We start from the raw sequence: 16904 nt of genomic DNA on the forward strand, positions 1-16904 counted from the left end.
TATACTCAGCACTTAGCCCTGTACCTGCCACCTAGTAGGCTTTAAGTTTATGGAATTGAATGGAATTTAACTAAACAGTCTTAACTGTGTGCCCCTGGGGCAAGAAGTTTCGCCAATCATCTTTATTTTCCTTATCTGTAAAATGAGGAGATTGGTTTACCTCAATGCTCAATCTATGGAACCCTAAATACATTTTTTTTATTCTAGGAACATATATTTAATTCTGGAAGGAAACTTAAAGACCATTGAACCCACTCTCCTCTTTTTACAGATGAGGAAACTGAGGCACAAAGAGGTGAAATCATTCATCCAGAGACTGTGTCTGAGGCAGGATATGAACCCAGGTATTCCTGACTCCAAGTCTAGTGCCTTACCCACCACTCCAAGCCACCTCTATTTTTAAAAATAATCATTTAACTTTGAGGATGTAATTGTTTTATCTGTATTGCTGTTATTAAGTTTCTTGAGGGCAGAGTCTGTGTCTTTGACTTTTTGTATCCCCCAGAGCATCCTTAATACTGAGGCTCACTAAATGCTTGCTTGATTGTTGGAGAATGCTTTTGATCTGTGACTTTATTTTAAGATTCAAAACTTAACAATAACTTTGAAGAACACTTATATCTGTGATGGATGAAGCTTAGGAGTAACCTATAAGAATAATTGAAGGAAGTTCAAGATTTTAGATTGAAACTATTCTTTTTTCATCTAACAGATGAGATCATGTCAATATTAAGTTTTTTCTCTCATATATTCAAAGATATTACAGACTAAAATGATCTGTAGGACCTTGCTACTTGATCAAAGTCTTTCATTTATTTTCAAAACCTTGGTTTTCCATGGCATTCATTATTTATGCTCTACCAACTGTTTTTGAATTAAAATAATACTCTATCTGGAAATGAATTCATATGAGTTCCTGGCTAAGCCAGAAAGGGTATATAAGCCCTAAACAGAAACCACTGGCCTTCTCTTTTGAATTAGGAGGGAAGCACTTTAATCACCATATGCTTCAGTCTCTCTGTTTGTAAAGGGAACAACATGAAGTATCTCAGAGCTATTTGAGAACATGGCTTTAATACTTCAGTGGGTCTGTGATGTCATCAATGTGGGGATTTCCTCCAATAATTTAGATTAACATTGATTGGTGCTTTCCCATTCTGTGTGATTCTTGTCCATGTCCTCCTAAAAATGCTCCATAAGAGGTTCCACTCAAATTACATCAATACCAGGATAGCAAGCAAATGAAGAACCGTCCCTTGTTCTTACTATATGACTGTCTTACCGCCTTTTTTTTGGATATATACTTCTTTTCTGTATAATATGATTCCAACCTACCTTCTAGGTTGGCTGCACATTTCTCTCTCATGTATTTTCTGTTCCTACCAAACTGGCCTACTTGCCATTCTGTATACATGACATTCTCTATCCCACCTTCATGCCATTGCCTAGAATGTTTCTCCTCCTTACCTCCAACTCTTGAAAAGCCATAGTCCCCTGGCTCAGGTTAATTGATACCTCCTTCAAAAGGCCTTTCTTGTTCTAGTTGTTATTCATCACATATACCCTCACTTTGTATTTTTTAAATATACAGTGTTCTAAAAGTCTCAATATAGTTTTAAACTGCTTAAAACTGCACTAAAACCTTATGATGACCTGTATGCTTACAATTATTTATCTGTGAACATGTTGTATCCTTCCAGTAACCTTCACCCATAGTGGAATGTAAGCTTTTTGATGACCAAGACTCTTTAGTTTTTGTATTTTAATCCCCAGCACCTAGCATAGTACTTGGAACACAGGTACTGAGAGACATGATGAATAATAACCAATAATTTGGGGAAATTAAGAGCTCTCCTCTTCCTCCAAAGTCCTGATTTTAAAATTTCAGTCTCTTGAAAGATATTAATGATAATGAGATTGAATTAACTCTCCTTAATCTTGGTTGGACCTCACCCAATCTTAAAAGGAATTTAATCTAAGGTGGGGAAGCCCATAGTGTTCTATTCAAAGTTGGGTGGACACTGATTCTTTTGTCTAGATAGCCCAAGACTAGGAATGGTCTGAATATAGAAACAGTTTCTCTGTCCAAGGGTTACCTGATGTCTCTCTCAGCCCTTCACTGAACGCCTACTCTTCAAAAGATACATAAAGTTTGAGTCCACTGATATAACTGTCTTTGGTCTAAGAGACATGGCCAAATGACCATCATTTTATTAATAACTTGCTGGCCTTATTAATAAAATGATTAAATTACCCAGAAACTGTGTCTCTCAAACCTTTTTAATCATCATGATATTTAAAAAATGCTTGATGACTGGTTGATTAATAGATTTTTTAAAAATGGGTTTATTTTTCAGGGATCATCTTTGGTGTCATGGAAAGTACAATTTCCAAATGCAACTCATCCAGCTTTATTCCTGTGATATAATCCTAGCCTCAGAAATTTGCTAATATGAAGTGCTACATAAATAACCATTCCAAGGATTCTCAATGGAAAATTGTTTTGAATGACTCTCTCATAACATCACTGTCAAAATCCCCCTACCTCTGACATGCAAATGACTGAAAGGAGAGGGAAGAACTCAGAAAGCTCTGTCATGTACTCAATTTACTTGGACTTTATGACTCTGACACATCCTATCTATACCACCTTGGACAAATCATTTAACCACTCTCCATGTTTACACTAATATTGGCTGTTCTCCATGGAAAATCAATTACTGTTTCACCACTAGGTGGTGTTTGAACAGTATATCCATTTGTTTGCTGAGTGTTTATCTCTGCTCTCTTCATTTAGTGGATGAGATTTTTTTTGGAGAGTGAGCCAGGAAATAGACCTTATTTCAAACACTGGTGAGGTGGGGGTGTAGGACAGGAGGTAGGACAGTTGGGCAAATGACATGCCTTCCCAACCCACCACCAAGGCCTGCCCCTCCAAGAGACTCCAGAAGGGGAAGATCACAATGAGGGCCAAGGGGACCCAGCACAGATAACATGGTGGGGCAGCTCCCCCAGTTAGGGCAGCCAGGCCCCCAAGGAAAACCAATAAATTAAGAGTAGGGCCAGCAGGGCAGGGCCCTTCCACTGCTTCAGGCCTAGTCTTCCATTTTTACCTTAGAAGTTTGAAGAATGGCCACAATGATCCCAAAGAGGCCAAAGATCTTGATATAATGAGGATCTTGACAAAGAGGCTGGCATTCCGGGTATCAGCCAGGGCAGCTCCACTGCCCACAATGCCCATGCACACATCACAAAAGAGGTTGGACAGGCCTACCATGGACCAGCACCAAACATGGAATAGCCTACATGGTAGTGATGACTTCCAAAGGCTTTGGGGGTGCTGCCACTGAAGAGCTCTGCCATGTTGCTGATGACAATGGCCATGATGATGTCATAGATGGCCACAGTCTCTCAAAGATAGTGCTTACCAAGCATTGGTCTTGATCTTGGTCCTAGAGATCTTGACCCCTCCATCAATAATGGATGACCCTGTGATGTAGATGCCTGAGGCTGCTCTAACCATAGAGAGGGAGATGGCCAGCCCTGTCCCTAGGTTGGGCCACCTGTAGGGTACTCTCTCTGTCCCTCTGCCCCTGATTTTCCCAATTTTTTTTTTATTGAGATATGGAATTTTCATTTCTTTTCATATAACTTATCTAATTAAAATATTCATCTTGATGGTTACCACAAAAAAAGTAACAGAAAATTCCATTTACATCTGGGGACCAACAGGCCAACATCTGACTCCCTCCCCTCCCACCCCCAAACAAAAACCAAAGCCCCGGAGAAACCACTCACCACACACACCAAAGATCACAAAGGATTAGTTTGGTGGTCTGCACATAGTGTAGCACAGAACATATGAAATTGCACAAGTGAAGAATCAGAAAGGCTGAGACATTTGACATTGTTTTCCAACATTAACAAAGGAGGCTGTTTATACCTTGTTTCCCTCCCTGCAACACCTCCAACCCAGCTCTACCCAGGAATGTATTCCTGTCTCTGAAACACTCAGGAGATACAGGATGACCTAGTGGTGAACAGGGCTAACTGGAAGACTGCTACAATTTTTTTTTAGCTTCTTACCAAAATTTCACTTTCTTGATAGAAGAAACAGCTGAGCCTATTATTTAGACACCTAAGCAAGACCTCAGTTAGCTTAGTTTGGGTCAAATCACAAGAGGTCCTTTCAATGTAACCAGTTCAGGTGAAGCCCTTAACGCCTTTCCACTATCCACAGATGGATACATCCTTCTCTAGCCTTCAGAGGTCTCTATTCTCCTAGGAATGAAAGGACATGACATGACATTCCTGTACAGTTACCCAAGGTTCTGACCCTGGGGAGATATGTAAGTCCAAGGATCTGCATTAGTATCCTAGCGTAGGATCACATAGAGCTCCCTTTCTGTAATAACCATTTCTAGAAGAAAAGAAAATGAATAACATGGAAAAGGAGGGGGTAGAAAAGAGTCACTCAAATCACCAATGTTAGATTTTTACCTGATATTGGTAGAAATTGCCCAAGCCAAGCTGTTTATGGTCTAGGGCTAGGGTGGGGGCTAATAATGATCAGTGTGAGTCGTACTTTATCGCATATGAGCTGGTGTTCCTGTTTCCCCTGGAATATTTCAGTTCTGATTAGCCATTTTTGCTGACAAAGACAGAAGAGTAACATGGAAAGAATACTAGAATCAAAGAATCTGAGTTCAAATCTCAGCTCTGCCATTTTGCTACCTGTGTGACTTTGGACACTTTTGGGGTTTCATTTTGCTTGCCTGTAAGATAAGGGAGTTGAACAAGATGACCTCTCAGGTCCTTACTAGCTCTAAGTCATGATCCTATTGACTTCAAATAAGTGGACAGTGTTCCCCTTAAACATGTGGTAAGCTTAATTTAGGGGATTTTGTGGAATAATTCCAAGGATTGTATGTGCAATGATTCAAAAGAGATTCTGACCTTCTTGGGTCAAGTACCCAGGATTAAACCCAAATTAAACTGGGTTTAATTTGAGCCCAGAATCTTTGGGAGTCTCCCTGGCCTACAAGTTACTAAACTCTTACATTTGGTATTTAAAGCATTCACAATGTGGCTCCAGCTTATTGTTACAAGCATACTGCTCATTATTGTCCTTCATGTGTTTTACATTCCAGCCAAATCAACCCGTTTCTTGTTACCAGAACATGATATCCCATCTCCTGCCTCCATGCCTTTGCACAGGCTGTCTCCCATGCCCCAAATACTGTCCTCTGTACCTTTCCTGCTCATCTTTTGCTTTTTGAGACTGATAATTCCCTTCAAAATTCAACTCAGAATTGAGGCGAAAAGGCAAAAAGCCTTTTCTGATGCTCTCAATCCCATCACATACAAAAAAGGTTATGTTTACTCTGTATGTATGTGAGGGTTATTTATTTGCATTTCTCTGCCTCTCTCCCTCCCTTTCTCTCTCCCCCCCCAAATGTATCCTTTAGTAAATAGACTGTTTTTTTCTGTCATTTTTTTTCTATGTATGCCCACCCTCTAGCACTATGTTTTGCCACAGTAAGTGATTAATAAATACTTGTAGAATTAAGTTAAATTGGACATGTTTTGAGGCAGCAGGGAGGGAGTCAGTGGATTAAAAGAAATTGAATGTGAGTGTGAGGAAATGAATGATCAAAAGAACATAGTCCTAGAGGAGATGGGAAGGTGAAACCACAGGCAAAAGTAGAAGGATTGGCCTTGGTAAATAGGAAGGCTAACTCTTTCTCAGAGATGAGAACCATGGAAAAAGAACAGGGAATGAGATAAAGTGGCTTTGAAGTTCAGGATAGTGGAGAAGAGGGATTTTATGATGAGTGTCCTTGATTTTCTCAGGAAAGCAGGACTCAAGGCCCTTGTCGAAAAAGAGGAACAATGGTGTTGGAGCTTGAGAAAAAAAAAGTGATGAATGTCTGTTCCATGGAGTATGCTTGTCAGTCAGGAACAAACGAGGAGAATTTGGCTTAGGTTACACATCAGAAATTTCAAGCAGACCCAGTCAACGTTGTTTTGTGACTTCTTCCCTCAATGATGAGCAGCATGGGGTGTAGGAGTTGAGAAGATGAATGAGGGTAAGTGGAAGGGAGTAGGGTGGCCTTGGGCATAACCCAGAGTTAAAGTTTAACAAGGTTGGAGGAGCAGTGTTAAAGAGAGACTGGGTGGGAATAGGCTTCACTAGAAGACAATGCATCATTGAAACAGAATTCAGACTGTGAAGGAAAGAAAATGAAGCCAAAACACAGGTGATAGTCTGATAGAATAAAGTAGTACAGGAAGACTAGGTCATTCTCCTATTTAATAAACCCTATTACCTCCAAGATAAATTGCAAAATCCTCTGCTTGGCTTTTAAAGCCCTTCACAAGCTACCCCCTTCTCACTTTTGCTGTACCTTACTCCTCTCAATATACGCTGCAATCCAGTGACATTGGCTTCCTTGCTGTTTCTTGCATCTGACACTACATCTCCTGACTCAGCTTTTTCACTGGCCATCCACCATGCCTTATCTAGGCCTCTTCCCTTCCCTGACTTCCTTCAAGCTTCAGCTGAAGTTCTGCCTTCTGCAAGAAGTCTTTCTTAGTCCTCTCTAATCTTAGCCTACTCTTTGAGATCATGTCCAATTTATCCTAATCACATCTTATTTGTATGCAGTTGATGCATGTTGTCTTCACCATTAGAGTATAATGAATAGAATATATTCTCCACTAGAGCAGGGACTATTTTTTGCCTCCCTGTATGCTCAGTACTTAGCACAGTGCCTGGCACATAGCAGGTGTTTAATAAATGCTAATCGACTGACTAGAGGAGTAAGGCAATGGTCTAGAGGGAAAGTGCCTGGCACATAGTTTTCATTGTTCATTCATTTCAGTCATGTCCAACTCTCTGTATGTTTTGGGTTTTTCTTGGCAAAAATACTGGAATGGTTTGTCATTTCCTTTTCCAGCTCATTTTACAGATGAAGAACTGAGGCCAACAGGGTTAAATGACTTGCCCAGGTTCACATAGCTATTAAGTGTCTGAGGCTAGATATGAACTCCTAAAGATGAGTCTTCCTGATTCCAGTCCAGTGCTCTGTCCAATGTACCACCACCTGCCTTGCCCTACTTAGGTGACTGGAAGAGTAAGGCAAAGGGCTAGATGGAAAGACAGGAGGTTTTATCAAAAAGGGGAACTGCACAGTTCAGAATAGAGATAGTATAGTTATTGTTTAAGTTAAGTTCTGTGATTTGACTCTTCCTCTGGGTGGTTGATGTACAGGGAAAAAATAGGAGATGGCACTTGAAGAGGTTGATGAACTAGTATATCAAGTTGTTGGAGGGGATAACCACTTATATTCTGAAGTCCTTGAGGAGAAGAAGGGCAGGGCTTAGGTTGGAAAAGAAGGAGGTGAGCCTGGTATTGAACAACTTGACAAAGAAGGAAGAGTAACCTAGGGGGCCACTAGGTAAATAGCTATATTATGGTTCTGGACAGGGTTATATAAATGGACAAAGTGAACCTTAAAAACAACCTTGGTTGCTGAATGATGGCATCAGAGAGTGGTACTGGAGGTGGCATTAATGACTCAGCTCAAGCACTGCCTTTCACACAAAGCCTTTCCTGAGGGAAAGAGGACTCCAAATGTAGGTCCTGATAAGGGATAGTGCTGAGATCCTCATGCTCAACTGTCAAGAAATTGAGGCTCTACTCTGGTTCTCCACAACCTGGTAAAGCAAGTGACCATAGTCATCTACCATTTCACATTCCTTATATCACCAGATTATTTTAAAATAATCATTTGGAATAATAAAAATAGTATTGAATTTGGAGTCAGAAGACCTAGGTTCAGATTCCAGACATTTTAACTGTGTATTCTTGGCTACATCATTTTCTTTTCTGGGCCTTAGTTTCTTTTTTTTCCTTAGTTTCTTTATCTATTAAATAAGGAATGTGGACTAGAAATCAGAAGTGTCAAACTTTGGGGCCATGACTGAGTGTGGCCAGAACCAGATTAAAATGTAATTGGGAAATATTTAACAAAATAAAAATATAATACAACACAGATAATGTTAGTTCGTGGTTTTGTAAGTCAATATGCTTACTGCAAGGATCCATTTCTATCTGAATTTGATACCACTGGACCATGTGATCTACAAGGTTCTTTACAGATCCAAATTCTATGATCTTATGATCATCATTATTAGTTCTTCAGTGTAAAATAATCTATTTTTTAAAAATGACCACTAAATAAGCATCTACTTTGTGCTAAGACATGCTATTGAACTGGCCTATAGGGACTAGTTGAGAGAGCAAGTACCTTGAACTCCTCAGGGAATATTTCAGAGACTGCAAGGACATATTGACTCAAAGCTTAGTCCTTTTTACTTTGATATGATACAAAAAAATCCTGAATGATTCCTTGGTCTTCTCCCTTACCCATGATAGTGGCAGTGAAGAAGGGGTCTCTGTCAATTAAGAGGAGAAATAATTTCCAATTAATTGTCTCTTACTCAGACCCTCCAGATAGCATCCTGTGACTGAGAATTCCAGGAAAGAGTTGAGGAGAGTTTGTTATTCTCTACCCAGGCATCATGGCAACCTTGTCCACATGGCAATTAATGCAGCTGGGCTCTAGTAGTCCAACTTGCATCAGGGTCCCTTGCTGACTTTCCTGCTTTTGTGTTTGTTCTTTCTTGATACTAGGTGAATATTGCCATTAGGTGATATTAAGTGAAAGAGTATCTACCCCTGAGATGGAAGTATCCAGGCTTAAAATTAACTTTTTTGAATTCAAGAGATATGAAGGTCCTGGGTCCTCTTAGTCAGAACTGAATGGCAATAAGGGTAGGAATTTGTGGCAATTGTTACACTTTTTTTTTTTTTTGGAAAAGGGGACCACCAGCAAGAGGGTTGACTTATCTCAAGCCTGTCCAATTTTACCCAAAGACATGGACTAGGAATTGTTTGGACAGTGCACTGTTGAAGTAAAATGTAAAATGCCTAACTGGCAGCCCTGCAAACTGCCTTATGTTCTGGTGAGTGAAATTTGTGAATTTTGAAAGAGTGAAATAATTGTAAGTTAAGATTCTGAGTTCTGTTTTATATTTGTTAATTTGCACTGTGATTCCTTGGTGTCACATTAGAATTTCTTTTTTGTGTAGGAAGTAAATATCTGTCCCATACCTGATTTATATAGTAGACTGAATACCTTTTTATTCCCCACTTCAGGAAAGTCTTAAATATAAGTCAAAACCCAAGCTTTAAATGTCCTTAGTCCATCAGGTGGTATAGGTTTAAAAAAAAAAGATCATGAGAAAAAGGAGCATTACTCACCTCTATTAGAGGGCATAATAACTCAGGACTCAATCTGCTAGCTACCTAATGCCTGGATCCAGAGAAGATGGGTTCCTTAGAGGAGAAGTGAGAGAATACAGTATCCGACACTCTATTGAGAGACTTAGCAGTAACTTAATATTAGACCAAGTATGTGCATTAATAGATACAAATAAGTGTAATAATAATAGGTAGTATTTATATAACATTTTAAGTTTATAAAGTTTGTACAAATATCTCATTTTTATCCTCACTGTAATTCTTTGAGGTAGGTGCTATTATTTTCCCCATTTTACCGTTGGGGAAACTGAGTCAGTCAATGGTTAAGTGACTTACCCTGGGTCACACAACTTCTAAGTGTCTGAGACTGGATTTGAAGTTAAGTCTTCATGACTCTAGGCTTAGGACTCTATCCACTGAGCCACTTAAGCCATGTTATGCATAAGAAAAACAATTAAAATGAAAAATCTACCAGTAGACACCTCTCTTTCATGCTGGCTTCTAGTTTTTCAATCTACAAGTAAAAACAAGTGCTCCCTTAGCCAAACTTATACTCCCTTTTGACACTTGCCAATCTTGTAGGAAAGATATCCTCTACCAAACTCTGGTATTACTGTAATCTTTTTCTTGCTAAGGCAATAAGCCAAAGCTTATCTTAATTGAAAGTACTTCCTTTATCTCTTTCACTAATTACTGTTTTCCAGTAAAACCAAGCCCCTAGTTATTCACTTGGGAGACCTAATTTCCTGATCTCAGAATTTTTCCTTTTGCCTTTTTTTTCTAACCGATTTAATGGAACAAGATGGCTTAGGCTCTGCCCCTCTTTATCATAGGCAGTTTTATGCCAAATTAGTTAGGATGTGACATAAATTTGAAATCCTACAGGAGGTCAAGATCGAGAAGGAACATTAGAGATTTTAAAAAATCAACCAATCAACAAGCATTTATTAAATTCCCACTGTGTGCCAGCCTCTGTGCTCAGTAGTGGTGTTACAAAAGTGGTTTCAAAAACTTATATTCTCTTAGGGGCAGGGAGGGAAATTAAAAAAAATGTTCACAGACTATGTTTTCTATGTGCTTACACACATTACATATATACAGTGATGGGGGTTAGGGGGAATGACTACTTATGAGCTTTTCTTTTTTCCCACATGGTAGGACTCACTATGGACTTCTTTGACTTTTCCACTATTCCTTCAGTTGAGAGCTCAGGAGGATTTATGGTGGAGTAGATAAGGTCCCAGACTTAGTCAGGAAGACCTGGATTTAAATTTCCCCATTCTACTATTTTGGACACTTACTAGTGATGTGACCTGGCTCATTCTACTTTGCATTTGCTATTCTGCCTGGTTTGAACTCCATGGAACAAGATAACCCCAGGTGTCCCCTTTTCCCACCTTCATTTTGTTGTCTCCCCTTTGAGATTGTAAGTTCTTAAGGGACAGGGACTATATTTTTAATAATTGTATCCTCAGCCCTTAACACAGTCCCAGGCACAAAGCAGACACTTAATAATATTTTTTGGATTTTTGGATGGTAAAGATGAGGCAATAGAGACCCAGAGAAGTTAACTATCCAAGGTCACACAGGTAATAAGTACCAGAATGAGACATTTTGGCTCTAAATCAAACTATCTTTCCCCTATACTACACAGAATACTGATCATTCATATAGTCTTTGTCAGTGTAACAAGGGAAGCAGTATGGCTAAAAGTTACAAAACAAGGAATCAGGTGCAGTTGTACTGCTGGGAAGCTGATACTGAGGGAGCTTCATTTTTGGCAAAGTTTTAACTTGGGTGGAACTGTCACTTTAATTATATTGGCTCATCCTACCCATGAACAATTAATATTTATTCAATTGTTTAGATCTGTCTTTATTTGTGTGAAAAGAGTTTTGTAACTGTCTTCAAAGCATCCTTGAGTTTCTCTTCATAGGTAGACTCCCAAGTATCTTGTATTACTTGCCATGATTTTAAATGAAATGTCTCTTCCCATCTCTTGCTGTTGAATTTTGTTGTTAGTATATAGAAATGCTGATGATTTATGTGGGTTTATTTTATATCTTGCAACTTTGCTAAAATTGCTAGTTGTTTCAATTTTTTAGTTGATTGTCTAGAGTTCTATAAGTATGCCGTCAGGTAATACTTGCTCTTGTTTTTGAATGATACCAGTCATCATTTTGAGAAAGGCTCCACTAACTCCTATGTTTTCTAGTGTTTGGTTTTTTCTTTATAGGAAGGGTGTTGACTTTTTTGTCAAAAGCTTTTTCTGCATCTATTGATGCAATCATAAGATTTTTATTATTGTTGTTATTGATATGGGCAATTATGTTGATAATTTCCCTAATATTGAACCAGCCCTGCCTAAACCAGGAGAGCAAAAACAGAGAAAGAAAATTATAGGCAAATATCCTTAATGAATATTGATGCAAAAAATTTAAGTAAAACACTAGCAAGGAGATTACAGCAATATATCACCAAGATTATATACTATGACCAGTGGGATTTACACAAGGAAGCAAGCATTATCTGTAATGGAGATAAACTTGAAGCCTTCCCAATGAGATATAAGTCAAATAAGAATGTCCATTATCACCACTATTATTCAATATTGTAATAGAAAGGTTAGCTATATGAGAATATATATAATATATATTATGTAACAATATATAACAATAAGACAAAAGAAATGGAAGGGATAAAAATAGAAAATAATGAAACAAAATTATCACTTATGCAGATAATATAATGGCATACTTAGAGAACTCTAGACAATCAACTAAAATTTGAAACACTAACAATTTAAGCAGAATTGCAAGATAAAATGAATCCACATAAATCATCAGCATTTCTATATACTAACAAAAAAATTCAGCAGCAAGAAATAGGAAGAGACATTTCATTTAAAATCATAGTAGGCAGTACAAGATACTTGGGAGTCTACCTGTGAAGAGAAATCCAAGAACTCTTTGAAGACAATTACAAAACTCTTTTCACACAAATAAAGACAGATCTAAATAGTTGGATAAATATTAGTTGCTAATGGGTAGGCTGAACTAATATAATTAAAGTGACAATTCTACCTAAGTTAATTTACTTATTCAGTGCCATACCAATTAAACTACCAAAGACTTATAGAGCCAGAAAAAATAATAACAAAATTTATCTGGCATAAGAGGTCAAGAATATCAAGGGAGTCAAAGAAAAAAATATGAAGGAAGGCAGCCTAGCAGTTCCAGATTTCAAACTATATTCCAAAACAGTAATCATTAAAATAATTTCATACTCACTAAGAAATATAAGAGTGGATTAGTGGAATAAATAGGTACACAATACACAGTAGTAAAAGATCATAGTAATCTAGGGTTAGATAAATGGAAAGGTACAAGATTTTGGAATAAGAACTCAACATTTGACAAAAATACCTGGGAAAATTGGAAAGCATTTTGGAAGGAATTAGGCATAGGTCAACATCTCATACCACATGCCAAGATAAAATCAAAATGGATAAATGATTTAGCCATAAAAGGTGATATTATATGTACATTAGGGGACCATGGAAAAAATGTACCTGTCAGATCTATAGATAAGGGAAGACTTTTTGACCAAACAAGAAATAGAGTAGATTACAGGAAACAAAGTAGATAATTATGATTATATGAAAATTTAAAAAAAGGTTTTGTACAAACTAAACTTAGCAACCAAAATTAGAAGGAAATCAGGAAAATGGGGGGGGGATTTTATAGCAATTTTCTTTAATAAAGGCCCTATTTTTCAAATACATTTTAAAAATTACAGCCATCCCCCAATTGATTAATGGTCAAAGGATATGAACATGTAGTTTTCAGAAGAAGAAATTAAAACTATTAATAGTCACATGATAAAATGCTCTAAATCTCTATTGCTTAGAGAAATGTAAATTAAAACATCTCTGAGGTACCACCTCACAACTCTTAGATTGGTTAAAATAAGAGAAAAGTAAAATGACAAATGCTGGCAGGGAATATGGAAAAAATTGGGACACTAATGCATTATTGGTAGAGTTGTGAACTAGTCCAACCATTCTGGAGTTCAATTTTGAATTACACCAAAGGGCTATAAAACTGTGCCTACCCTTTGACCCAGCAATCTCACTACTGGGTAAGTCTTCAAAAAAAGACCAAAGAAAAGGGAAAAGGACATATTTGCACAAAAGATACTTATAGTAGCTGTTTTTATGCTGGCAAATAATTGGAAATTGGGAGGATGTCAATCAATTGGGGAATGACTGAACAAATTGTGGCATATGATTATGATTATGCGCCATAAGAAATAACTAGCAGGATGGTTTTAGAAAAACCTGAGCAGACATATATGAACTGATGCAAAGTGAAGTGAGCAGAATCAGGAGAACAATGTACACAGTAACATAAATATTGTAAGGAAGAACAACTGTGAAAGACTTGGCTATTCAGATCAAGACAATGATCCAAGACAATTCCAAAGGACCCATGAAGAAAAATGCTATGCACCTCCAGAAAGAGAACTGATGAACTTTGCATGCAGATTAAAGCATACTTTTTAAACCTTTTTTTCTTTTTCTTTTGTTTGTGTTTTCTTTTGCAACATGGCTAATGTGAAAATGTGTTTTGCATGACTTCACATATATAATCTATATTATATTGCTTGCCTTCTCAAAGGCTGGAGGAGGGGTTATGGGTTATTTGGAACTCTAAATTTAAAAAAATGTTAAATTTTTTTACATAAAATTGGGAGCTATTTATTGAAATAAGAATATATTAAAAACAAATTTAAAAACTACATGACCAAAAAGGTCTCTTCATATATGTCAGAATACTTAAGTGATGGAGAGCAATGGATTTTGTGTTGACACTTAAACCAGTCTCCTTAATTCTGCCATCAAGCTCTGGTAAATACAGGGAAGAGGAAGGAAAGAGATCTTTGTGTCGATGAGACAATATTATCATGGACATCTTGGTCTGTAGGTACATTTTTCTTCCTATATGTCTTTATATTCCCTCACAAAGTACATCTCATCTCACTAAGGTAATTCCTTGGTTTTATCTTGTGTATCTGTAGCCATGTTGGCAAATTGATTGAGGCCTCCAGGAGATAGATCATCAAAAAAATTACTATTTGGCAGCTAGGTAGCTTAGTGGATAGAGTGCTAGACCTGGAATCAGCAAAACCTCAATTCAAATCCACCTGAAATGCTTACTAGGTGTATGATCTTGGGTAAGATATTTAATTTCTGCCTACCTTTGTTTCTTCATCTGTAAAAGGGGGGAATGGAGGGGTACAGCAACACTGACTTCCCAAGGTTGTTATGAAGATCGAAAGAGATATTTGTAAAGTCCTATGCAAACTTTAAATAGTTATATCAATGCTAGCTATGATGACGATGATAATGATGATGATGATGATGATGACTGAGGGGTCCATGCTCAGCTTTGTAATGTGTTAGGGCCAACATTTTTCAACCTATTTTCCTTTCCTTCATTATGTATCCACAGTGCAGTGTTCAGGGACCTGATTCATCTTCCGCTTTTTATTTACTCAGCTTCATTAATATTCTGTTGCTTAGATGCAACTGACAAATTCTCATAGCAGTATTTTTTATCCTCTTACACATTTCTCCTATTCTATGTTGTATTATTTTTATACTTGTTTATCCTCTCCTATAGAATGATAATCTCTTAGGTACTATCCTCAAGATCTATCCCAGTGTCCTAGATATAACAAGCCTTTAATCAAGGTCTAATGAGTTAAGTTGGATGCAATCATGGTCAATTACCAAGCAGTTGGTAGTAAAAGCTATCTATTGATTTATTCTTTGCAGACATATTTCAAATCAGATTCCTGTAATATCTCTAAAATAGTGCTATTTGCTTAATACCAGGGCAACACACTTGTAACTTTTAATAATTATGATAATTTTTATACCAAATGCCCCCTTAAATGTATAATGTTAAAACATAACTAACTATATCCTACTTCCAATAAAGATTTATGGTCAATCAGAAAATATTTAGCCACTCAATGTGCTAGGTGCTAGTTAGATGGTTAGGATACTAAATGGTTAGAGAAGTAAATGCTTCTTTTAATTCTAGTAATTCTGATGAAACAAAAATATGGATCTATTAGTGAAAGAAAAAAGCAACATGAAATTACATAATCAAAAGCAATTTAGAACATTGTGTATATAGTAACTTTGAAAGGGGTGCTAAATAATGACTCGTATTTGGAACCCATTTAATTTCCCAAGGGGAGAAAATGTATATCAGATCAGATTATATCAAATGACTAAAATGACCCCAAGGGAAAAATTTATATTGGAGTTAATTTCAGTAAATAGCCAAAAATAATCCAATGCTGGGCTTGTCAAAGAGGTAGAAGACCACAGATTCTGAAGCAAAGAGAGCATTCAATTTTCTGGGACTATTTAATTAAAGATTAGGCAGCTTTGAATTCAAATGAAGAATATCACTAACAACAACCATATGTACATTTCTATACTTTAAAAATTGGCCTTATATTGTTATTATATGAGCTTGTTTCTTTCAATTGAATCCTGTAAAGTGATTTCATCTTAAACATAAAGTGGAGAAATGTACCTTCTGTTCTTTGAGTCGACATAATTATGAGAAATGGAGAGTTTAACCTTTGAGTTTCAGAAGTGTTTTTATGACAATGGCTTCTCTCTAGTAGAATAAAATCTGAACAATGAAATCATTACATTGTCTAACTTCCTCATACCTGTTAGGCTATTATCCTTTGAGACACTTTTGAAACACTGATTATATTCTATTATGGGGCATTTTCTTAAGAGTAAGCTTACATAAATATTTCATAGTATTTTAATAGCTTTCTCATGATAGTGCTCCTTCTTATCTCCCCTCCGCACAACTGGAGTATTTTGAGGTGTTAAATACCTGTCTTGTTTACTATTATTCCAAACCCAGTTCTGAATATTCCATTCATAATGATCTCTTCTTTTTTCTTCACCACTGTGTATATATATATATATATATATGTATATACATATATATACACATATGTATATGTGTATATATATATATATATACAGTTTCCCAAGTTACATATATATATATATATATATATATATATATATATATATATACACACACATATAGTATTTACGCCACAAGGGAGCAATTAGCTACATCAGACTCCCTAGCTATACAATTTAAAATGCTGTGCCACTTTCTGAACCCTCCCCACTCAAACTATTCCTTTTATAGTTTTTCTAATTAGTTTTTTTGGGTTAGTTTGTATCACTGACTGTGCCACCAGCCTTGGCTCTTTCTGACTGTCTGTATTCTTTAATTTGATCACTATAGCTCTAATCATCCCTCAGCATATTGGAACACCTCTTATATTTTACTTTTTGAATTATGAACCACATTTATTCCATTTTGTTCAGTTCAAGCTGACTGAAGTCATAGAGAATATCAATCAATCAACATTTATTAAGGGCCTACTATGTGTCAAGCACTGTGCTAAGCTCTTGGGATACAGAAAGAGAAAAAAGACAGTCCTTGACCTCAAGGAGTTT

General features: G+C 36.9%; 1 pseudogene; it reads right to left on the reverse strand.

Annotated features, from left to right (window-relative positions):
* Positions 1-3095: 3095 nt before the first annotated feature.
* Positions 3096-6508, reverse strand: LOC114054020 (annotated as a pseudogene).
* Positions 6509-16904: the final 10396 nt, after the last annotated feature.

This window comes from Vombatus ursinus, unplaced genomic scaffold (genome assembly GCF_900497805.2).
Source record: "Vombatus ursinus unplaced genomic scaffold, bare-nosed wombat genome assembly UNPS02014812.1, whole genome shotgun sequence".
NCBI classification, from domain to species: domain Eukaryota; kingdom Metazoa; phylum Chordata; class Mammalia; order Diprotodontia; family Vombatidae; genus Vombatus; species Vombatus ursinus.